The sequence below is a fragment of the Aptenodytes forsteri genome, unplaced genomic scaffold, assembly GCF_000699145.1.
Source record: "Aptenodytes forsteri isolate BGI_AS27 unplaced genomic scaffold, ASM69914v1 Scaffold204, whole genome shotgun sequence".
In the NCBI taxonomy this organism is placed as follows: domain Eukaryota; kingdom Metazoa; phylum Chordata; class Aves; order Sphenisciformes; family Spheniscidae; genus Aptenodytes; species Aptenodytes forsteri.
The window spans coordinates 962250-985314 of NW_008794260.1; positions in this window are offsets into that span (position 1 = coordinate 962250).

Consider the following 23065-nt stretch of genomic DNA (forward strand, 5'->3'; position numbering starts at 1 on the left):
TATATATAAATAAAGAGAAACTTTACTGTGAAAATATTAGCCATGAGCTTGTTTCTGACAGATGTCCTTACATCTTGATTCCATCACAGTCCAATGTAATGTTTTTGAACTCTACCTCATTTCAATACATATTTACTCAGAGAGAGGGGAGAACGACAGCAAAATGTAATATTCAGAGTTTTTATTATAATTTTAGAGTACAGAATATGCACATAGCCATCATCAAAATCACTACCCAATAGTGCTGGGCAAGTAGCAATCACAAGATTTAATATGTGCACAAATGTTTCACATTAAGATCTGATAGACTGTGTGGTACCTCCCACTAAAAGGAAAAGGAGGGGAAAAGAATAATAAAAAGATGTGGAGGGAGCTATAAAGTGTTATGCCTTTGTTTGCTCTTGATTGCCCCTTTATATTCATAAGAACTCTGCCCCTCTTCAAGAGGCTGCTATTTTTTGTGACAGTGTGTGGCAGAAGAGCCGGTCACTGCTCCCGCTCAAGGCGACCGGATTTTTGTTCTTCCAGGTTTCTTTGTTCTGCATTCATATGGTTTCACTTTAGGTATAGCACCCTGAAACAGGAATAAGGAAGAATTTCTCTTCACGGTATGTATGTATACGGTGTATATGAGCCCCTCTATTCCATAGCTTAGTGCAGCCCTTCCGTGCTGGTTTCAGGTGGATGAACCTTGACAGGTTTTAGTTATGTCCACTGGCGTTTGCACTGAAAAAGATGTGCTTCAGTTAACACGGATCTGCGTGACTCCTGTAACATTTTATCACACGCCTCACTTCAAAAAAATCAAGAGTTCTCCGCGTCCCCCTATCACACATGGCTCTCGGGGCAAGAGCTGGTTTGTGTCTCATGCAACTGAAGCACCTGACTGTTCAGGTGACCCTCACCGGCTGTGGCCTGAGAGAGTACTTCAACAGGAGCCGATGCTGCTGACCTTTCTCATCTTCTCCATCTCTGCAACACCTCAGAGAGGAGATTTGGCTATCAACAGATACTGCGAGAAGAGGGTTTCTGATATTTCCTACTGAAGTCTTCACCAAAAAGAATCTTCTCCACCACACTGCAGAGGGCCCAGAATTTACCTTTGCCTCCTCAGGCTCCACAGGGTCAATGATTGCGCTCCCCATCTTTTCATCTCTGCTGCTCCTTTAATGGCAGGATACAGATGAAAACCCTCGAATACATGCTTTCAAAATAGTCTGAGCAGATCTTCCCCACAGCTTTTTGTTTTCTTTTTGTTTATTCTTAATGAAGGTAAAAATATAACCGTGTGATGTTTAAAAAAAATCCTGCTGTGACAAAAAAGGAGAAAAAAAAACCCCAGAGTATCCTATTGTTTGTTCCAGAAGGATCTCATGGAGATGACCAACTTCACCTAACATTGGCAGAGTCAAGTTAATTATTTTTTAAAAAAGTAAAAAGTAAATCTGGTTCACAGTCAGCTCCATATGCTGTTTATGAAAATCCTGTCTCACTCACCAGAAACTCGTTGTTTAATAGCTGTAAAACAGAGCTTAAAGAAACATCATTGATTAATATGGTACAGACTGATACAACAATCTCCATTTACTTTAAGCATTCACTGATCATTGTTTCAGATATTCAATAGGGGTCTGGAAGAGACAAAATGAAGAGGTGCTGAAGATCCAGATTTATATCTCTAGGGATTCCTTGGACACCCCATTAGGCTTTCTGAGATGCAAAGAAAGGAAAAATAAATTTTTACCACCCTCCCAAACACAATAACCAGAAGAGGATCTCACGACCAAAAGTTGACAATGAAGTTACTATTGAGGTTTGGATACCCAAAGGGATTTGCAAAACATCCAAGAAGATAGAAATGTTTTTGTCATCCTCACAACGAAGGAAGTCAGAAAAGCCGCTGTTAATCAGGAGGTAATGTAATTCCAAACACACCCTTTAGAATACTTATACTACCACTGCGTTTGAGTGATGTATGATTTTGATTGCCCTGACTTCGTGTAACCATCCTGAGTTTAAAAGGCTTGATTTTTAGAGGGTGGAGCTGAGGCATTTGAAACCACTAATTCAAAAATCTCAGTTTTCTAGCGTATACAGTAATACCTTAAAAAAGCGAAGTTCTGCCATCAGTTATCTGAGACTGCTTCCTAATTATCTCACTACTCCTAGGATATGGCTGCTCAGAAGTGAGTTCCCTGAAGCACAGAGCTATCTGGACTACCTTAACCTAGTTAGCTCAGGCATCATTACCACTCCAGTGGCAGCAGTCTGAGCTAATTTCTCCTCCTCAACAAAGCAAATTGCTCTAACTTCGGCGCAGATAGTCTTAGAATAAGAAATTGCCAGTTTCCGTAGACATGGTGTACAACCTCTTCTTAAAGTTAGCTTTTAATGCAGGCACAGTAAATCATCATTAGCATTTGTGTAATATACTAGGGATTTTTCAAGTGGTGACAGATTTTCAGGTATGCAATAAACCTTTTTTTTGCCCGTGAAGGGATGAAATGGTGAAGCAAAACTGAACATTTACAAATGTTATCTTTCATGGTACTGAAAGATCAAGTAGCAGAACTAAAGAGAAAAGCAGATGCACTTAGAAAAAAATCAATGCATATGAGATATTTCTTTGATGACACATGCCTAGTTTTAGACTCCAAAGAGGTGACAGGAGAGGGAGGCCAGCTGCAGGGATGGAAAAGATGAGTGAAACAGAGATAAGGCACAAGAGAAACAGGATAATATAAAAGATAATGATTGAGTAATTGTGAAGACAGATATTAAGAGAGGAAGGAAGCATGGCAAAAACAGTGAATGCAGTAACAGTGTCTAATATATCAAGTATTGGATATCATAGATGGTGAATCAGAAGTTTTAATACAACACTTGAAAATAAATAAGAAAAGAAGTGACAAAACACCGTAATCCAGGCTAGAATATTTTTCACTAGTGGCAAAATGAAAGTATAGGAGGGAACACTGAGAAAGAGAGAGGCATTTCAAAGAAGAAAAAATATGGAAGCAAAAATATTGTGAATTTTTTCCTTTAATTAAAGTTCATCTTTATTCTTTTGTCTCAGTCAGCAATAGTTGCTGCTTATTACTGTATTTTATTTCCTTTACTGTATCGGGTTTTTAATTATTATTATTATTACAAAGCTGTGTTCAATTAATAGCTGCTTTTGTTTCACAGGCACATTGCTGCTAGGAAGCATTTCATAAAGACTACCTTTGTTAGCAGGTACCCTCAGTACCAAAATTATTCATCAGGTATTGGCCTCCCGTAGGTGTGTAGGACTGCGCAACCTTGGTGAAGGACAAGCCCAACAGGTAAACGCTCCACTGTGAGACACACAATTCCCATGAAGACACCAGGACATATCGCACACCTTCATGGCAGATTTGTGTCACTAAACGTGAAAGGAGACATACTCAAAAGGAATAAGTAGAAGACATGTTATGGAGGAGGGCCTGTTCCACAAAGGCATAGCCAGGGAATATGTCTCCTAGTGGGAGTCCTCTTCACACGGAGCCTGATGAGAAGACACACTCCATCTGTATTTACCCCCAACATCACTAACCCTCAATGCCTCCAGGACGACAGCACAACTGCTGTGGTATCATTGCACCAGGTACAAATCACAGAGTGTGATTGAACAGTTTGCTCAAAACATGAGATATGAAAGGTGCACCAAGACTCTTTTTTCTATTATACCTCTTAGTGAACTTCCAAGAATAAAAATAAATATGATCTTTATGGATGTGATGGGCCTTGCATTGTAGGGGAAGGAGGGTGGTCCACAAGGAAAGTTCTACTTCCAGCTTAAGGTCTAATACAAGACCTTGTCTCCAGCACAGATCCTGACTTTATCATCATGCAAGAAGCTGTAATTAAATGCATCAGAAACAATGGCCCTCTCTATAGAATTAAATAAAAAATATATTGTCCATGAATTAATCTTACTGAATTTTTGGCTGAGATATGGAACAGAAAATGTTGACATGTGCTATGAGAATGTTTGGTTTTCCAACAGAGAAGTTGATTGTTGATTGAAAGTAAAAAAAAAATGTTAGACTTATTTAAAGTTTTTCGTCTTACTCTTTTTCCTTCCTCTCTAAAGTAAAAAAAGAAACAGAATTTTTTAAAGAAAAGTATTTTCTTGATCTAATTTAAACTGGATCTAGTATGGAGTTATTAATCTACAAAAATCTACCAATACTTTCTTGGTAGCTGCTTCTCACAGTTAATTCAGCTGTAGATAATACCGAGCATGCAGGTGTCAGTTGATTTTTCTGAAATTTCTAAAAGTTTTCTATTGTATTGCTCATACTGAAACTACCAGATAATTTGGTCCCCAACACCATTTTGAAACTCTGTAACAGCCATTGTTTGTCTTCCATACAAATGAAGCTTAAGCATCACATTACCATGGGCTTCACTCGCTGCAAGTTGCATTTATAGTAAAGGAGACTGAAAGTTTAAATTGTTTGAAAGTATAGCCAAAGCTGCAAGTTTTCCAGCTGAAGAGAACTTTATCTTAATAGTTAAAACTCACACCTGTTCAGAGGACCATGCCAGGTCCTTAAAATCAATTTAAGCCTTCATAATATTGCTATAAATTTAAGAAATAACTTATCACATGAGCCTTGACCTGGCTCTAGACCCAGGAATGAATTTCACCTATGGTGAGTGTTGTGTGAAGGGAAAAAAATGTATGAGAAAGATTCCACAGAACTAAGCAAGCTGATAAGTTAAACAAGGGGATTGGCAGAGAGCCTGCTATGATTGGTCATATTGGATAAACAATGTGAGAAAAGTAATCTGAGATATTTTAAAAGCCATTCTAAATCCTTACCTAGAAACAAAGGAGAGATATACTACACTTTCTTTGTGTTAGCCAAGAAGAAGGAGTGAGGATATCATTCTTCCATTCATGCCTTTGTTGAGGCTCTGAATTTTCAAACGTACTGAATTAAAGCCAGAGGAAAATCTGAGCTCTAGAGAAACAAAACAAACCAGTGATAAAAGAAAACACTGTATAATAGGATAACTATTAAATACTATTTTCCACCAATTAATATCATAACAGATACAGCTCTAATAGGATTAGAAAAATATAGTTTGACATGGTATCTCTGTGATATAGAGCACAAGAAAGCAAGGGCTATAGCTGAAGAAAACTAAAAATGTTGGGTTGTATAAGCCAACCAAATAGATTAATAACTATCAAAACAACAAATATTTAATGCAGGCAGTAAAAATCTAGTAAGAGATATCTAAAACCAACTTTAAAAGGCTTCATTGATCTAGTATTCAAGCTGCAAGGCTGCTATTTCACACCTTGTCTGTGCTGCCAACTTCTGCAGGGATTTATCTGCTTACATGACACGAGTACTTCATGTCTTTATGCGCCTGACCACACAAACAACACATCCAAATGCAGGTTGTACATTCATCTTCAAGCTTTTACACGTGATTGGTGCCTGTAACAAATAAGTAGATTTGAAGTAAAGGTTAAATGAATTATCATATTTATCTGGGCCTCTGACCTGTTACCAGGCCTTCCACAGGCTAGCACTGTGCTTAGAAATGCATATTTCAAAGTAAAAGGTTAAGAGTTTTATATAGAGAGAAATAATCAAGTAATCAACCAATTCATTTGCTAAGTCAGGTGATAAAGACACTTCATCCTTAAAAGTCAGGATAGAGGTAACGTGGTTTGTTACCTACGTTTATGAAACTTGGGAATGCTGAGGGTTTTCTTTAAAACTTCATCTTTCAGTTGTAAATGCAATTTAACTTAACAATATGCTTTTGAATGACCTTCCTTTTGTTTTACAGTGACATCAGCTATTTTGACGTAAGACTAGAGCCAAGCAGAATAAAGAGCAGACGGGAACTCTTGGTAGAAAATCAGCAGATTTTGGAACTTAGGTTCACATTTGCAGGTACTCAAATATGGATTTCACTTCAGGAAATACAGCATACAATTACAATATAACTGTCCAAACATTACTCCTGTATGGCAACCGTATTTCATTCCCCTATTATGCATGATTTCTGAAACTAGTGTCAAAGCTGTACTCTAGAAATGGCTTCATTCCAAGTCATTGTGTGTTGGAAATTACTGAATATATAATAAAGCCCAGTTACTACAAAATATGAAATGGCTGTTACTCATGTATTTGCTGTGCTAGTGACAAGCCTACCCTAAATTTGTGGTTAACCAAAGCAAAACTTGGTGTGTGATGCAAGAAAAACCTGAGCTAATTAATTATCTAAAGCTTTTATGCTATCAGCAGTGATAATAAAATGCTTTTATTCACACTTACAGAGGCTCCATCTTATTGCTTAAATTTAAAGCAATATTTTGAGGGCATAATTGTAGTAGTGTTCATTAGATAGAACCAGAGCCATCCTTCATCCTGCCGTACCTGAGCAAGGCTTGTAAAAATGAGCTTTAACTGGAAAAAAAGTGTTGCAGCCTATCATAGACTAAGTGTACAGACCTTCTGCAGAGTGTGAACGCATAACATGAAAAAATTATAATAGGCTACCTGTTTTTACCTGTTTTTAAATAGTCTGCATGCTTCTTATAAATGGCTATTGTTCTGAAAAGGAGCAGTTGTGACATATTGTCCTCTTTTTTTCCCCAAGTATTAATTTAATAAGTTTTAATTAAATACAAGCATATGAAGATTACAGGAGCATGGACATGAAAGCACATACTGTGACACATACATGTGTAGAAATTATTTTTAGGAAACATTCAGTACACCTGCAAGTGAATGATAAGGTTTAATTTGAGGGTCCTAATTTCCATCTAATTTGAGGCTAAACCAATAAATAAATGAAACATAAGCTGGGTTAAAATTAAGTACACACTTCCTGGACCAAACTGTCTTTTCCTCTCCAGCAAACCGTAACGCTCCACAGGGATAACAGTAGTTAACTATTTCAGCCATGTGTAGACATTATTTTTAGAAGACACTCAGTACACCTGCAAGTGAATGATAAGGTTTAATTTGAGGGTCCTAATTTCCATCTAATTTGAGGCTAAACCAATAAATAAATGAAACATAAGCTGGGTTAAAATTAAGTACACACTTCCTGGACCAAACTGTCTTTTCCTCTCCAGCAAACCGTAACGCTCCACAGGGATAACAGTAGTTAACTATTTCAGCCATGTGCAATGGATAAAAATGGCTGAATCAATATTTCTGAATGTTAGCGTTTAACTTGATTTCACCGTATGCCACAGGAGCTTGTTGGATTTAATTATGACTTTGCATCAGAAAAATTAAAGATTTTAAATCTTCCAAGTAAAACTTTCCAGAGTTCTCCTAAGGGAATCCCATTGTCATTATTACCGTTTTTTGACAGGCCCCCTGTGTGAAATAGACGTATCATTTCATTACTCCAGGACATTAAATTGCTCAGCAGAGTGAGTGCATTCCCGTCTCGGTGTGTTGAGTCATGCAGCATCTATGCAGGGTTTGCAAAATTCCTTTATCTCCGGTAACCTCTGTGACCCACCCCAGTGACTGACTGGCACCTTCGCTGTGTGGGGTTAGGATACCTCCAGGCTTTCACTTTGAGGAGCTTTTGTAGACTGTTCTTTTAAAAGCTGAACAAGGCCTTCACAATTATGAAGTAATCCAGGAACCTTTTCTGCCTTTCTAAGTTCTTGCACAAGAGCCTGGTGTCAATGAAGCCATGTGCCTAAATGAGCTCTATTACAAAAAGAGATAAAGATTACAATTGTAGTGTTTGAGCTGACCTGTGATTGTCTGAATTGAATCTGACACAGATATGCTCCATGCTAAAAGTTGCAGTGGCCACAGTGGCAGATTACTAAACCCTGGCAACTCAACAAACATTTTCATTTTAATTGTATCAAAATGATGACCCAGTTCAAATCTTCCCATTTTCATCATCTGGGTCGGAAACATCGGCTGATAATGTTGTCAGTAAAATCAGCTGTCCTAGCCACAAAACTGATAGCCCTGGGCAATGGTGGCTTCTTTCAATTAGCACTTTGCCTTGCAAAGTTGGCCCGTGCCTAAATTGGCAGGAACACTCATTGAGCTAAATCAGATGAGACTGAACAGCCAAACACGTGAGGAGAGATGGTATTTATCCTGACCAGCCTGCAAAAATAAACTGAAAAAAAAAGGCTTTTTTTTTTTTTTTAATAGAACAGTAGTACAACAATCTGCCTAATAATAATAACAAAGGTGCGGACTTGATTAGTTTGGACTTGATTTTTTTAAATAAATGTTCAAATAGAAACCTAAAGAGGAAAAAATTAAATACCATCATTTAATTTTTGGCTGTGCATGAAAGATAAAAGTTTAAAGTATGAAACATACATGAAGTTACTTATTTTTCAATCTGTTCTTTCATTTCTATCTTTCTGAAATTACACAATATTTTACAGTGTAAGCACACCTAAAAATGAAGAGACAAAGGGAAGATAGTGGTTCCGTGCCTACCCACAATGGTTGCATATTGCCTTAAGAAAAATAAGAGATATTGCACAAAACAAATTAACAAAAAACAGCAGCCACAATCCTCCTGTAAGAGCAAGGTAATGTAAGCCTACAGCCACAAAGCACTGAAGGGCTTTTGAATCACATGATTAGTCTTGTGGTAATGTATATGTGTTTCTTGAAACAAGGTGGCACTAATATATACTGCTATGACATTTTTGGTACCAAAAGAAAGAAAATATTTTTGGAAAGCATAATAACAAAAATGTAATAGAATAACCAAAAAAAAGAAATATTGATCTGTTCTATACCAGGTGTATATGCTACTAAAAAATGAGTAAGGAATTAAATATAGCCAATAAGATAGGACTACTTTCCACCTCCCCAGCGCCCCGGATCTTCATGGTCAAAAGCTTCAAGATATTTCCGATTAGCCGAGACCAGATTTTAATATCTTCATGCCACACCCTGTGAAGAGCCAAGCTGATTTCAAGCTGCCTGTACAGGGAATAAGGAACTAAGAGGACACGAGGTGGATTTCTACAGAGCATTGCTCCCTGCCTACCAGCGCTCCCCTCTGCATTTGTCCTGTTGGATCTGTACAGCGTTGCCCTCACCTACTGAATCCACCCCATCCTGCATCCCAGTCTCCCTGCCCGTCCCTCTCCAGGAATACCTCCCCTCTGCACTCCCAGCTCTTCAAACTCCTAATCTCCTGATTAAACTGTTCCTTGCCACAGCATTGCACTATGATAGCTGATGAGGAAATAGTTGTCCGTCGTGACTGTTTTCCTGGATTCTGTTTCCTTTCCTGAGGCCAGCATTGGTGGAAGAATCAAAGTGATTGTCATGACATTTCTTATTACCTATAAATACAAAATTTCAGGTCTAAGATTAATCGAAAGTTATATTTTATATATGATTTCACTGCAAAAGAGGATTTTTAGGTTTGGTGATTTGGGGTTGTTTTTTTTTTTTCAAATGGCCAGCAAAAGGGCACTTAGAACATGGATATCTTCTTTAGCTACTCAGTAACATTTTGCATTGGTATTTCCAAGATACATTTACACTTAAAATGGCACAGCGTTTTTCCTTATTTTATCGGTCATTATACTCCTGGCATTTTCCTTCTGACCTTTCTTTTCTACAAGTTTCCTCAAAGGCAGCCAAGTATGCAAGTTCCCTTTTATTTCTTAATTCCAAAAGGGAATATGGTAAGTGCCTGCTCTGCTTTTTATTAATGCATCGTTTACAGTGGAGATAATCCACATGATCCAAGGAACAAAAACACCCACTTCATGCAGGTGTGTGGGCATGGCTGAGTTTCACTGCGCTGCCAGAAATCTAACACAGGCCTTGAGATTTATGCTCACTGGATAAATATGCAATCCTTCAAATGATTTTGCATCCAATATATCACTAATTTATAAAAGTAAATAAATAAACAAAAAGCTGGCATTTCCCACTTAGTATGGTCTTTGAAAAGCCTTGATACAATAATGATTTATCTTGCTCAACAAGGGAAAAATAATGCCTAGCACACAGTTGTTAACACTTCTTATAAACCTCTAAAACAATCTTTTTTTGCTCAGTGACAGAAGAAATCTTCACAGGTTTTCACACAAAATCTCTAAGCAGCTATCCAAGATCTGCAGGTTTTTTCCTCCAGCGTTATTCTTCCTTCTGTTTGCTGTTCTACTTGGCTCTGCTCTTATGTGTTAATATGAGGTGCCATTCTAAAACAAAAAGTTTAATCAAAAGCATATAAATTTGCTGATGTGATGGTATTTCAAACACAATGGCTGCTAGAGCAGGCTTTAAAGAAAACCCACAATATTCTGTAATACCTCAAGCATATGCTGCACTGGAGGATGCGCATGCTTCATTATTGCATCTCAGAAACAAATTCTCCATATCCTGACATAACGAGAGAATAAAAATGGAAAAAAAAAAAAAACATGTGAGTAATAGCTGCTTGTTTCCTGGTCTGACCTGGTTCCTGCATGGTACTGTCTCTCCATCTACTCCTGGGCACCCACTGCTCTGGGAGGGGTTATTTGCTCAGGTGCAGCGGTGTGTGAGCACAGGGAGCCAGCTCAGGCCACAGGGTACTGTGGCTTTTTTTTTCACCTGGATCTGTGCCCTACCTAGTAAGCCCTCTTATAACAAGAAATATTAGCATACTACAATATTCACCTTGGGTAAAGACTGTTCAAATGAGGCTTTATTGTTTCTGGACAATGGCTCCAAGTATTCAGGCCACGTGATAAGTGATCTAATAAGTATGGTCAGATGTTGCTTCTGTGGAGTCCTACCTGGTTTTACATCACAGCTGTACTCATGTTTGACTGTACCTACTGAGGTCTCAAACCAAGGTTGCCTTTCACTTCACCTGACCTGACCTTGTGTGTGCATGGCCCATGGGAAGGAGGGGAGTCTGGTGGTTGCCAGCAGCCAGTATTGTTAACAGAAAACTTATCTCCTGATTCACAAAACAGCATAGTAGCCTTTTGACACTGCTCTCTCTCATCTTCAAATGAAAGTGTTGGAAAGACAACTTCTACCCATTCATTTTAATACATTTTAATCTTGTGCCTTACTTTGCCACACTTATTTAAACTTACTCCACAAGTCGTCCCATTGATGTTATAAAATGTCAGCATACAGTGATCAGGCTACTTTGAAGATCCTTCCTGAAAAAACATGGAGGAATTTTATCTCTATAAATTTTATCAACTCATACAGATAAAAAGCCTCTTCAAACAAATGCCCAATAGAACAGGTATCATAAGAAATTATGTGGGCAGATAATTATGTTAATTTATTATTATTGTTACCTTTTCCTATTGCTAAACTATTGCCTATTAAGACAGACAAATAATTTGCCCCTTAACGAACGTCAAGTAATCTTCACGTTAATAGATTTCTAAAATAGAGGTTCTCACAATACAAGAAGCGTTGCAAACAATGCATGACTGCATGGTTTGGCTCACAGCAGAAGCGAGTATCTGGATGTCACAAGGCGTGCCTGCAAAACAGCAGGCCTTGGCAGGGTGCAGAGCGATGCGTGGGAGCACAACGGACAACAGGGGAAAGGTTTTTTACATAAGATACGTGTGTAGCAGTATATAACTGCCTAATGGTTTTGGTAACTCTCCTCCATCTTCTATTGTTTACAATTCTCCATTGCTATATCACATTTCTCATCAGACTGCAATACTTCTGAGACAGGGCTTGTATCTAACTGATCCGGCTCTAAGGCATCTAAGATACTACAGGGGTGTCATAAGTACATATTTTTAATCCTTTCTTCTCCCTAGTCATATTCTCATCTCTGTTTATTAACTGCCACTCTTTAGAAATGCTGATCTTGAAGATTTGCCACTTCCCTGTTTCTCTGTGGTGTTATATGCTGCCTTCAATTCAAGCAACTAAATTAAGTCAATGGCACCCAGCTTCTCTCTCTAGGCTTTCACCTGCTGCTTCAAGGCAGAAAAAAGAGCAGTTCTCCCCAGTCTGCAGCTGTAAGCTAATTATCTCTGGTCTGTTAGCAGAAAATTTAAAGAAATACACACTTTTACTCTTTTTTTTCTTTTCTTTCAAGTAAACCACAGGCCAAGTGTTCTCCATTTAATTTTCAATTTAACCCCACTGACTTCAGAGCCTGTACATAATAGCTGAATTTAGTTGCGTAGATTATGATTCACCTAGTTCTTCTCCCCAGGCACTAGATGGGGAATTCACGCACCACACTGGGGTCTCTGGATTCCACTACAGAAGTCAGACCCCTAAAATTTAGGTTTGAGCATTTCCATGCCTACAACTCTTTCTGCATCTGGGGCATGGAGACCTACATCAGCTGTGCCTAAGGCTGTTTTTCCCTCCCACACTCTTTCAGACTGAGGTTTTCTGCCCCACCTTAGCAAATAAATGGATGAAGGGCATTAAAGACACAGAGTCTCTCTTTCCCTATTTCAGATTATAAATGTTTAAGATGGTGCCTCTGATTTTAGGGGAAATTCAGCCTCATTTCTAGTGATACAGAGTTCTTCTAAAAGCAGGAGTTTGATAAGAACTCTAGATGTATTAGCAAGATAAGTTTATTATTCCTCTTCACAGCAGCAGGAAGGAATTAAAAAAAACCAATTTGTTTAATAGGTGACAGCTTCCTTTAATGACCCACTTAAATATGAAACAATAAGGTGACCCAAAGTTTACACCTGCACTATTTGAACACCACTATAAGAAGCATATGGAGCAATGCTGAATTCTCTGTTGACCTAGCAGTAATTTTATTCATGTTGCCATGGGGAATACACTGCTCATGAATTAGTTTACTCATCCTTAATATTTTTTTGCATTAGCTTGTAAATAGACATTTCTAGGTTAAATCAATCATTTGTCAAGGATCTGATGGGTTGGCCATGTCCTTGTCGGAGAAAATGGTTAACACTGCATTAAGCAGCTAAAAATTGTCATCTCTGCTAATGGAAGAGAGATAGGAATCTGTCCAAATCTCGTGGGACTAATTCTAAAATAACAAGACAAACCAGGGAGGCTTTCATACATTTCTTTTACACCTTGTAGTGGAGAACTGAAAGCAGTTGTAGACACCTAAGCAACTGAAGCCCATGGAAAAGACATATGGCATAGGATACATCATGTGATTGCCTGGATGCAAAATACTGAAGACATCTGAAAATGTCATCTGTGAATCTTGACTGTTGGTGGGAACATCTCTCACCCAGAGCTAAGCTTTTTGAAGTGCAAGGCCTCAGCTGTTTCCTCAGCACTTCCTACTGACATCCTTGTCTTTGATGCCAGCACCAGCTCTGCCTCTTTTAGGATAAAGTGGGTGTCTTTAACAGGAGGATAGATTTTATTTATTGAATCTTAAACAATGTTTTTCTCTTGCTCTGTTTTTCCAACTGTTTGTAATGTCATTTGGTTTAATAAATTTGGGGTTGTGACTGTTATAAAATAACGTCCCCCAAATGCTCCAGTGGGATGGTATTTTCTTCAGTTGTTGTACACCTTGCAGAATTGTCCCTGCTGCCTGACCATTCGGTATAAGGCAGCTCGTTCTGGCTCTTAGTGGTAGAAAATGCACAAGTAAGTTGAATTCATAAGATATGTTTACAGCAGTCTTCCTTTCTGCCTTTACCTTTGTTGAGAAAAAGACGGCTATTGATCTATTATTTATTTTCCACTGTTCTAATTTTAAGCCCTTTGTAGTTATATGAACCTCAGGGGATCTAAAACCACAGTGCTGAAGGGGTTAAGCAGGTTTTTAAGCAAAGAAAATATGTGTCCAGACTTGTTGAAGCTTTTAAAATACCATCTAAAAATCAGTGTATAGGAGTCAGCACCGGCTCAGCCACTGAACATAGAAAGCAGTACTTTGAAAAGAGCACTTTATTGTTCAAGTACTCTAAAAGTGTGTTTTTAAACAGCTGGAGCTGCAAAAGCTGTACTGCTGAGACTGTTCGTTACAGGAGGAGGCAGGGGATGGCAAGCAGCCGTGGGACCAACAACATAACACCTGGTTTCTGACCTAAAGTGACTAAGAAACTGAAGATCTCATCATTGGCAGGCACAGCTCCCCTGGAACGTGATCTCTTCTCTGATATATTTGTCTAATGCTCTTTGTAGGCCTCCTGTAGGCTCTCGCTCCAGAAAACAATCCCTCTGAGCTCTTTCTTTCCTTGTAAAAACTGGCAGAGATGAGAAACAAAGTATGAAAGATGGCAAATGGATCTCGGCGGGGGGAGCCCCTTTCCCCTCATAATGACCAGCCAGCACGCCTGTTGCTCCAATGCAGAAATTCAGGTTTTGTCTTTAACATCACTAGGCGTCTCCTAGACCTCATGGATTCCCTAATTTTTCCACCATTTCCACATTGCAGCATTCACACTTCCTGCTGCAGGGCTCTAACCACATCAAATGTTTCTCAGTCTGCCAGAAGGATTGCTTAAAAGCACCATGTATTTGTTTCAGTCCTACGCACTTCCATACGTTTTTTGGTGAAGATGTGTACGAAGTCAGTGGGAATTATGCCTGTGTACGCTAGAGCCAAATATGGCCCTAGATTTACCGTGTCATCCAGTATTTGTAACAAAATAGCGTTTGTCAAAGTGCCAGGGTGAAGCGTAAGTGGATTTCAAACAGCTGTAGTGCTGCCATATGCTGCCCTTCGGTTAAGCCATGACTTAAAGTTCAGCTTCCCATTTAGAGCAAAAATTGACAGATTCATCTTTTTCGGATCTTCAGAAGCAGTCAGGCTTTTCGCTGTGCCTTATTTATCTGAATCCTTCAGATGGGCGCTGCTGACACCTCCCCCTGATATCAGACCCAGCGGGTACCTTGATTTCTTAAAAAAACCTCCTGATGGAGTTCACTGTCCACCATTGATGAAGTGTGTGGGATCTCAGCCCAAGCCAAAAGCTCAGAGGAGAACTTACAAATGGGCACATCGCCAGTAAGACCTGATCTCCCACTTAGGGCACGTGTCGAATCGGGACAATGTAAGGGTCAGAGCCCTCAGACAAGATTTAGGTTGCTTAGGTGGGCTTGCAGTCTCTTCTGCGACATGAGCCATGCCCTCCGTATTAAAAAGGAATTCCCTAAACGCCAGGTTTTGGGATTTCCATGGTCCATCTTTCTAACTGAACAGCGACAGGAGAATGCCACTGCACAAAACTGGTGAGGCTGGACGAGGAGGGTTAGAGTCTGACTCGCTAGACCGCCGCTTTGTGAATTTCAGTGGGTTAGAGGCTTTTCTGGGCAGTGGCTGTTCAGCTATCAAGAGTGATAAAAATCCAGCAGAAAAGAACAACAGACTCAAAATACCTGGCAGGGCACTAACCTGAAATCATATATTCATATCCCTGTTCTGAGTCACACTGGCTGCATATTCAAACCCAGGATTTCCACACCCCTGGTGAATAACCGAAACCAGAAGGCAAATGCATGTTTCTAGAGGCGAGGAGATGGTGACAGTCTGGCTGCTAGCAGGGACCCTTAGTACTTGGGAAAGGACCCAGTCTTTGCTTAAAGTGTGGCCTGTCTACAAAAGACGGATTGAGAATTAAAGCAAATAGTTAGTACAGGGGTGATTTACGTGGTTTGTGAGGAAAAAAAATGGATTAAGAGGCCTATTTGAAAAAGGAGTTTTATGTGCCAGGTTGGAAGATATGACAGAGTATTCAGAGAAGTATTTCCCATTAATGTATTATGAAGGAAGCATCCTGATTTTGCTGTATAGAAACATGGGTAGAGACCTGTTAAGCTTTGTGACTGCAGCCAAAAATACAATCCTCTTCTTTCTGGATGGGATGCCTAAGAGGTGCTGAGCAGTTTCAAATCCTACTACTATTAATGTAAGCTTAAAGTGCTTATCACTATCCAAGGTGTTTTACAGGAGCAGTTTGCCACAATGCTGTGGACACAATAATGGGCCGTGATGGCATCCAAACTGTTTCATATGCAGTTCCTCCTCAGCTCTTCCTAGATTACACTATAGGAAAAAGCCATCCAATCTCGACTAGCAAACTATATATATTTCCCATCTCTCTGTTTTTAAAGGATAAAGCAGAACTAGGGGAGAGTGAAAGTACAGTGAAAAAAATTGTTTGGGGCATGGAAAATTCACTAAATGGAAATAGGCTGAGGAGCATGGATACCATAAGAATGAGAATGAGATGAATGAATTTTTTTTTAAAAGCTAGAAATATGCTAAGAAGTGATAGAACTTAGGAGTTGATTTCTCTGTCTCAGAAGAAAGGAATAGAGAGCGTTTCAAAGGTGGAAAGCTAAAAATTGATCAAAGAAAATACTCTTTCATATGATGTGTGACTGAACTATAAAACTCACCTCCACAGAAAGCCACTCAGGCCTAGCATTTAGGAAGATTAAAAAAATCAGAATTTGAACACTGATTAAGAGTGCTCGGAGTTCTGATTTTCACTGTTTTGAAAGAAAAAAAACTTGGTACCCTTAATGATTATGTTTATCATAAAATAGTTGGCAACGGGTAGGATTTTTGCAAGGGCCATTATTTCAAAAAGACTTGGAAATGTTACCAAACGGATTTTATATTTTACAGTGATTTAATTGCCACCTGATTCATGGCTGTCAATCGTTTAGTAATCAGCGGCCAAATTCTTCAGGGCACTGAAATCAGTCAATTGCATCAGCAAAAAACTCCACTTCAGGTTTAAGAAATCACGTTTGGGTCAAACGCTGTTCTAGGAGCCAGCAGTAGTTAAGCGGAGACGTCAAATAATAAATAGGGAGTATAAGACTTCTCAGACCTCCTTCTGCGACCCAGAAATAGCCTCTCCTGGGAAGCCAGTGTCCGCCTCTGGGTCTGCAGAAGATACTGCTATGATAGTTGCAGCTGTCTCTTCCTGCCTCCGTGATTCTCACCACCCGTGCAGCTTCCAAGGGTTTAATTAAGCCGGATCCTCCTCATTGTTTGTTTCTTGCAAAGCACGGCTGGCGGAGCGCTCAGCAGCGGTACAGCAGATGAGCTAAGGCACGTCAAAAGCCCTGGATCAGCCCCCACCTGCCTTCCTTACATGATCAGCCCACTTCCAAGAAATCTTTTGATTTCCGAATGGTTGCTGTCACAGCTGTGTGCAGAAAGCTGAACGACTGAGCGCCATCGCTCGGAGCTTCGGCCCTGCATTTATCACACGCTCGGTGCCACGGCGAGGGCTGTACCAAACTCCTGTCTTGTGCAACACGGAGCAGCTCTTCCCTTTGAGAAGGAACGATCAAAGCGCTGGGGATTGAGGCCTCGCCACCTCCTCTCCGCCTCCCAGCAAAAGCCTGAACAGCCCAGGGTAATCCCTCACTGCTGGTGACTGAAAGAGAGAAAATAAAATCAGTCCTTATAACTTTTGCAAGCAGGGATGAGGCCTTTCTGGACCGAGGTGTGTTGCTGTTTCGATCTGTCAGTAACGTGACACAACTAAAATGCGACGGTAAGATATCTCTCAAAAAACTGATGCAAAACTAAGTCTCCCAAGTCTCATCTGGATGTTCGTAGGCACTGGTCTATTAATGGTGTCTTGAGTGAGGGGACGCTGTGGAAACGTTGCAAGCAGCCAGCTACACAGAAAAACAAAAGTGTTGTATAACTTGATAAATATAGTTCTGATGCTATCTTTGAAATATTTAGGCTGGGTGAAAAATCCAAAGAAAAACGTCTGCTGTTTTAAAACGCAGCACTAGAAGGAGGTGAAGGGGAGCTGGCAAAAGGGATTTATGTTTCTCCTGCAGGAACAATGTCTTAGTATAAATCCCTTGTATTGTGTGTAATCACATAGGTTACACCTACCAGTGGCCAAAGCATCCAGACTTTAGTTTTATCACTGCTGGTCATAAGAGACTGAAAGGACAAAGCTACATAAATAAGCCCCAAGCTGGCTGCCACCAGGCTGGTGCACCGACAGTAAAACCAACAGCACTTTCTGCTTCTCAGTATTGAGCTGACTTAAGGAAACAAAACAAAACCAAATATTGGTTATTCACAAAAGTCACTCTGTCTTTCAAATACGCTCACTCCATTTTGAGCTGCACACTAATCACTGTTTCTTAATTCTGCTCAAATGATGCCTTCCAAAGTGAATTGCTTACACTTTTCTGAAAAGAGATTTTAATAGATTTTTTTTTTTAATTACAAGAAACAAGACAAAATAATCTGAGATATTTTTAGCTTAATGTATTGATGAATGGAGATGTAAAACCAACCGGATCGAAATGAGCTATATTTAAATTGTGTTTAGGAATTTTACTGCATGCTATTTTCCTTCAGATGTAATTGAATAAATACAAAAGGAAGAGACAAAGCTACATTAAAATTCAAACTAAAGCTAATTGGAAAATAAGGGGCTTAGAAGAAAACACACTCTTGGTACAAGGACTGTTCCTGTGTTCCATCAGAACATTTTTTTTTTTCATGAAAAAGTTGTCACCAGCTGAAATCCAGAGCCAGTCATATAACAGGAGGAAAGCCTAGGGCAACATTTGGAAAGAAACTTTCACAGTGAGCAACAAAAGCTTTGTCCAGAAGTGAAACCTTATCTGGGAAGATACGAAGCCCCAGAAAGGGCTTTGGGACTGACAGGGCCGGCGTACTGAGCAGGTGATCGGGGCATGGCACCAGGGTATGTGATAAACGGGCTGAAGGAAAGCAGGCACCATTTTCTCAATAGTGGAAATTTGAGAAAAGACCTCCAGAACCAGCAGTATGATTCTCTACGGTTTGAACACTGTTTTGAGGCCTAGAAAATTCACATGTGCTTTGTTGGTTATGTGCAGAAAGAAAACATAGCACATAATGAAGGAAAGAGTGTGAAGCAAAGGCAGCACATGCAACTATTTTTAACTCTTGCATCATCATTTGGGTTTTCCCAAATCTTGAGATTTTTCAGAGTGACACACAAAGAGTTCTTTTGCAGCTTCTTCTGCCTTCTGGCCTCACATCCTCCAGTATTTCTCACGGTGATGAAGGCTAAAATGCTATTGCTTCTGAATAATTACTAAATTGTTCATGTGATCATATACTTCCAGCAGCTGAGTTTAAAGAAAGCCAAAATTCAGTATTTTGATTGAATTACGAGATTTGGAAACACTGGGAACGTGACATGGGGGGATGAACAGATAACGTAATAACAGAGGAGAGCTGACCTGCCGGTTATGCATATGGAATAGACTTGAATGCAGGAGTAGGAAGGAATGAGTTTAAATATTAGAAGAGAGGACAAAAAGACACATTAAAATGTGAACAATTTTTATTATACATTTGCTAGTAATCCAACCTACTTTTAATGAACAGATACAGCAAATTGCTGAAAATGTTCAATAAAATACAAATTAAGATTTTGATGGCATTTAATAGCAGTCTCTTATAAAAGCGTGTCATTGCTGGTATGTTTTTGAGTACAGTCTTCATAATATTCAGGCCAACACTCTTATAAAGCACTTTCTCATAGCTAAGAGGTATAATAAAATCTGTATGAGTATTGCTTATGCATGTGCAATTCTGAACCGTGATAAGTAGGATCAGATATCAAACTGAACTATGCTAATTTATATCCACTGAAGGTCTGATCTAGAAGCAACCATTCTCCCACCCTCAATGGACTCCCCGTATTATTAAATTAATTGCACTTCTTCAGCAGCCTAAGTGCATGAGGCTCTGTCAATGCACTTAGGAAAACACAAGTCCTCTTCCAGAGGTTATGGCAACTATGCACAAGGTTCTCTGCTGTCTAGACTTTTAATAGTCCTACAGTTATTCAATTCTTGCAGATCTTTGATCTTGTTTTCACAGGATCCCAGCTTGCAGAAAACACTGAGTTCTGGTCTCGATTCTCCATCCCACGTAGGTTCTTTCTCCTCTCAGTGTCTAGCAGAACAACCTGGCCTGATCTGCTCACCTGTTCGAAACAACAGCCAACACATCAAATGCTACGCTTACTTGCCTTTCATCTGTCAACATTTTTCTTCTGCTTGCTGTTACCTGTTTTCCACCGAAGCCGTTACCAGAGCTGTAAAGACCCTGTCTCTCTAACTACCTCCACAGCTGGGCCTGTCATCTTAGTCTGATTTCTCCCCAGGATTTTGTCATTACAGATGTCCCCAAGCCTCCTCCTCAGGAAGTCACTGCCCTCTCACACACGTTCCCTCTCCTCGCCTCCTCCCTCTGCTCCACAGGCCTTTCTCCAGGAACTGCCACCTGCAGCTCCCCCTCCTCATCCTCACCACGAGCGGGCAGGCTCTTGCCCCTGTTTCGCAAGAGTCGCCAGCCCCCATTTGCCAGCACCTCACCCATCATCAGCAGATCCAGGGCACAGGCAAAGATATCAGCTGCACGCTACTTGCAGTAAGAGCTCCAGTTCCACCATCAGCCCCATGATTTTATCTGTAGGGTGACTCCTATGGGTTGCATTATGCCTTAATTAAGCATCAAAGTATGTCCGTGAGTCATGTGAAGACAGTTATTATTTTATTTCATAGATGATAGCTCAGTCAGCTGAATCCAGCACTATTCGGATTATGAATGGCACAATCACGAATACACTGTGGTATATCCTCCAACACTCATCTTCTTCCAAAACAAATATTACTTGATTTGTGATCTGATGCTTCATGTAACGACATGCCAACTATATAATGAGTATGTTTGGTGTTTTTAAACCCTGGGTTTTTTCCCCACCAAAATTTCTGTTGTGGCTAAGAAGATGGAGAGCATCTCTTAAAACGACTGAGTTTTCATTTTCCTTTATTTTGCTAACCACTACACAATTTTAAGCTTTTTTGCAAAACGAAAATTTACGGTGCCCATAGAATCAAAACGAGCACGCTGCTGACTGAGTGAGCATTTGATCAATGCATCACAGCAAAGCTAAAGAGAAAGGCTAAAGAAAGAGGTATAACGTTTTAAACCTAGGCAGTAACATTGTTACGCTTACTTTGTGAAGCACTATTTTATGTAACAGATCCTTATTCCACTCTGGATGGATAACAACTGTGAATTATAATTTTATTTTCCACTTAGTGGAGCCTATTGACTTGGACTAGTTCTTGCCAGGGAACCGGTTTCGTAATAAAGGCAGTAAATTCTGATTTTGTGCTTGTTTGATAATTAATAGTGCAGTGTCAGCAGCAGTGAAAAATGCAAGTATGATTTTTTTTTTTTCCTCTGCAAGTTATAAAAGATGGGTTATAAATCAATGACTTTATGCTGAGCATCTAAGGCACATATCATTTACTAAAATGAGCTTAGCAGACTCAGTGGAGGTTCCGTTATGTTTGTGAAGGTATGTGTGCAAGGCTCTCCGGTTAACCCAGCATCCTTGTCCCCAAGCATAATTATACAGATACAGTTACACCGGCAACCATTTTTCCCCCCCCCCAGTGGAGACACCGTTTATAGCAACACTGCTTTTCCCTTATTGCTAAGACAGTGCCAAAAATAGGTGTGTGGGGGTGTCAGTATACATGCTAGTTATAAATATAATATATATAATAATATGTTTATCATAGATGGAAAAAAAGAGGCACAGAAATGAAAATGCCATGTAAACTTGACACTATCGAGTTATTTTTCTTACCACCATCTTCCAGTATTTACCAAGACCTAAAATAAAAACAATAGCCTTAGCCTTAACTAAGCTAGAGTCACAGCTCTAACAGATGGCTCTATCAGACAAGCTTTTAGCATAGAGCAGACCTGAGCACCTCACAGCCATGAACGATGCGGGGACCCTCACGACAACCCACTGAGATGAGCAAGTGAAATCCCCCGTGTGCAAGCACAAAACGGGGAGTGAAGTCTCAATTCAGCCAAGTATGCCTGTGCCTCCGAGTATGCAAGACTATCTCCTTTGAAGTGACTTATAGCTGTAAATGCAGGATTAGGCCCACGTGATTTACTGAGAAGTCAGAGGACTTCCATGGACTCCACCATGGGCACTTACGTCTTCTGCTGCACGAAGTAACTCTTCCAAGGACACCTGTAGCAGGGTCAGGAGGTGAACCTAAGTGCCACTGTGTGACTTTCCCTCTAAGGTCAACTTCCAGCACAGATTCTGTAAACGGGACCTATAAAATCAGCTCCATCACAGCAAAAAGCCATGCTAGCCCGACCGTTCCACAGTCCCTAGGGCTTTCTGTATGTCCGGTTTCAGAATACTTGTGCCATTGCAACACGTATAGTGCCTTTGCCATACAGTCATTTTTTCCCCGATTATTCAGAAAAGAAAAAATAATTTGACAAATGGGAATTGCGTGACCAATACTATGAATAACCAGCTGCCTTTCTTCAATGAAAATTCTATGACAAATTGGCATCTGTTGTTAAAATGACAAATGCATCTTTCCCCTCTGTAGACCTTCCCACCTGTTTCTCCATGGATGATCACGCCATTTATGCGCTGCTAACAAACTGAAAGGTGCTTCACTTTCAGGGTGACTGGGCTTTGTCAAAAAATGAAGGTATTATTTATTAAACAAGAGAATCGCTTATCCTAGTGAATATTAGAGCAACACAACCACGGATCTTGTATTAAGGCTTGTGTCACCTGCACATGTTGGCCCCCATCTCCCCCAGCTTAAGGCGCAGTAAAGCGGGGAGAGGATGACGCGTGGCCCCACTGAAAGAACCACGCAGAAATGTTTTGACTTTGCAGCATTTCTAGCCCTTTGCCATTCTCCCAACGTCTTCCACCTCCTGTCCCTTCTTGCTCAGCCCCGCCACCCCAGGCTTGCCGCTCCCCCTCCTCAGGAGCAGCAGCGACAGCAACAGCGCCCAGAAGGCTTCAGGTGTATTTTTTTCTCTGACTCTGCCCACAGTATAAATCCACTCCATAAAGTCTGGGAATTATTTGTGTGGTTATAATCTCACCTCCCAGATCATCCAGGCAACCTGTCTGAAGCTCACTGACTTCCAAGGGCGTAAGACCCCCATGTGTTTTTTAAAATCTGCTGACATACGTAAGAGAAAGTCTGGGAAAGAAGTAGGTTAACAGAAGTCAGTGCACTATAAGGAGCTTGCTTTCCTATAA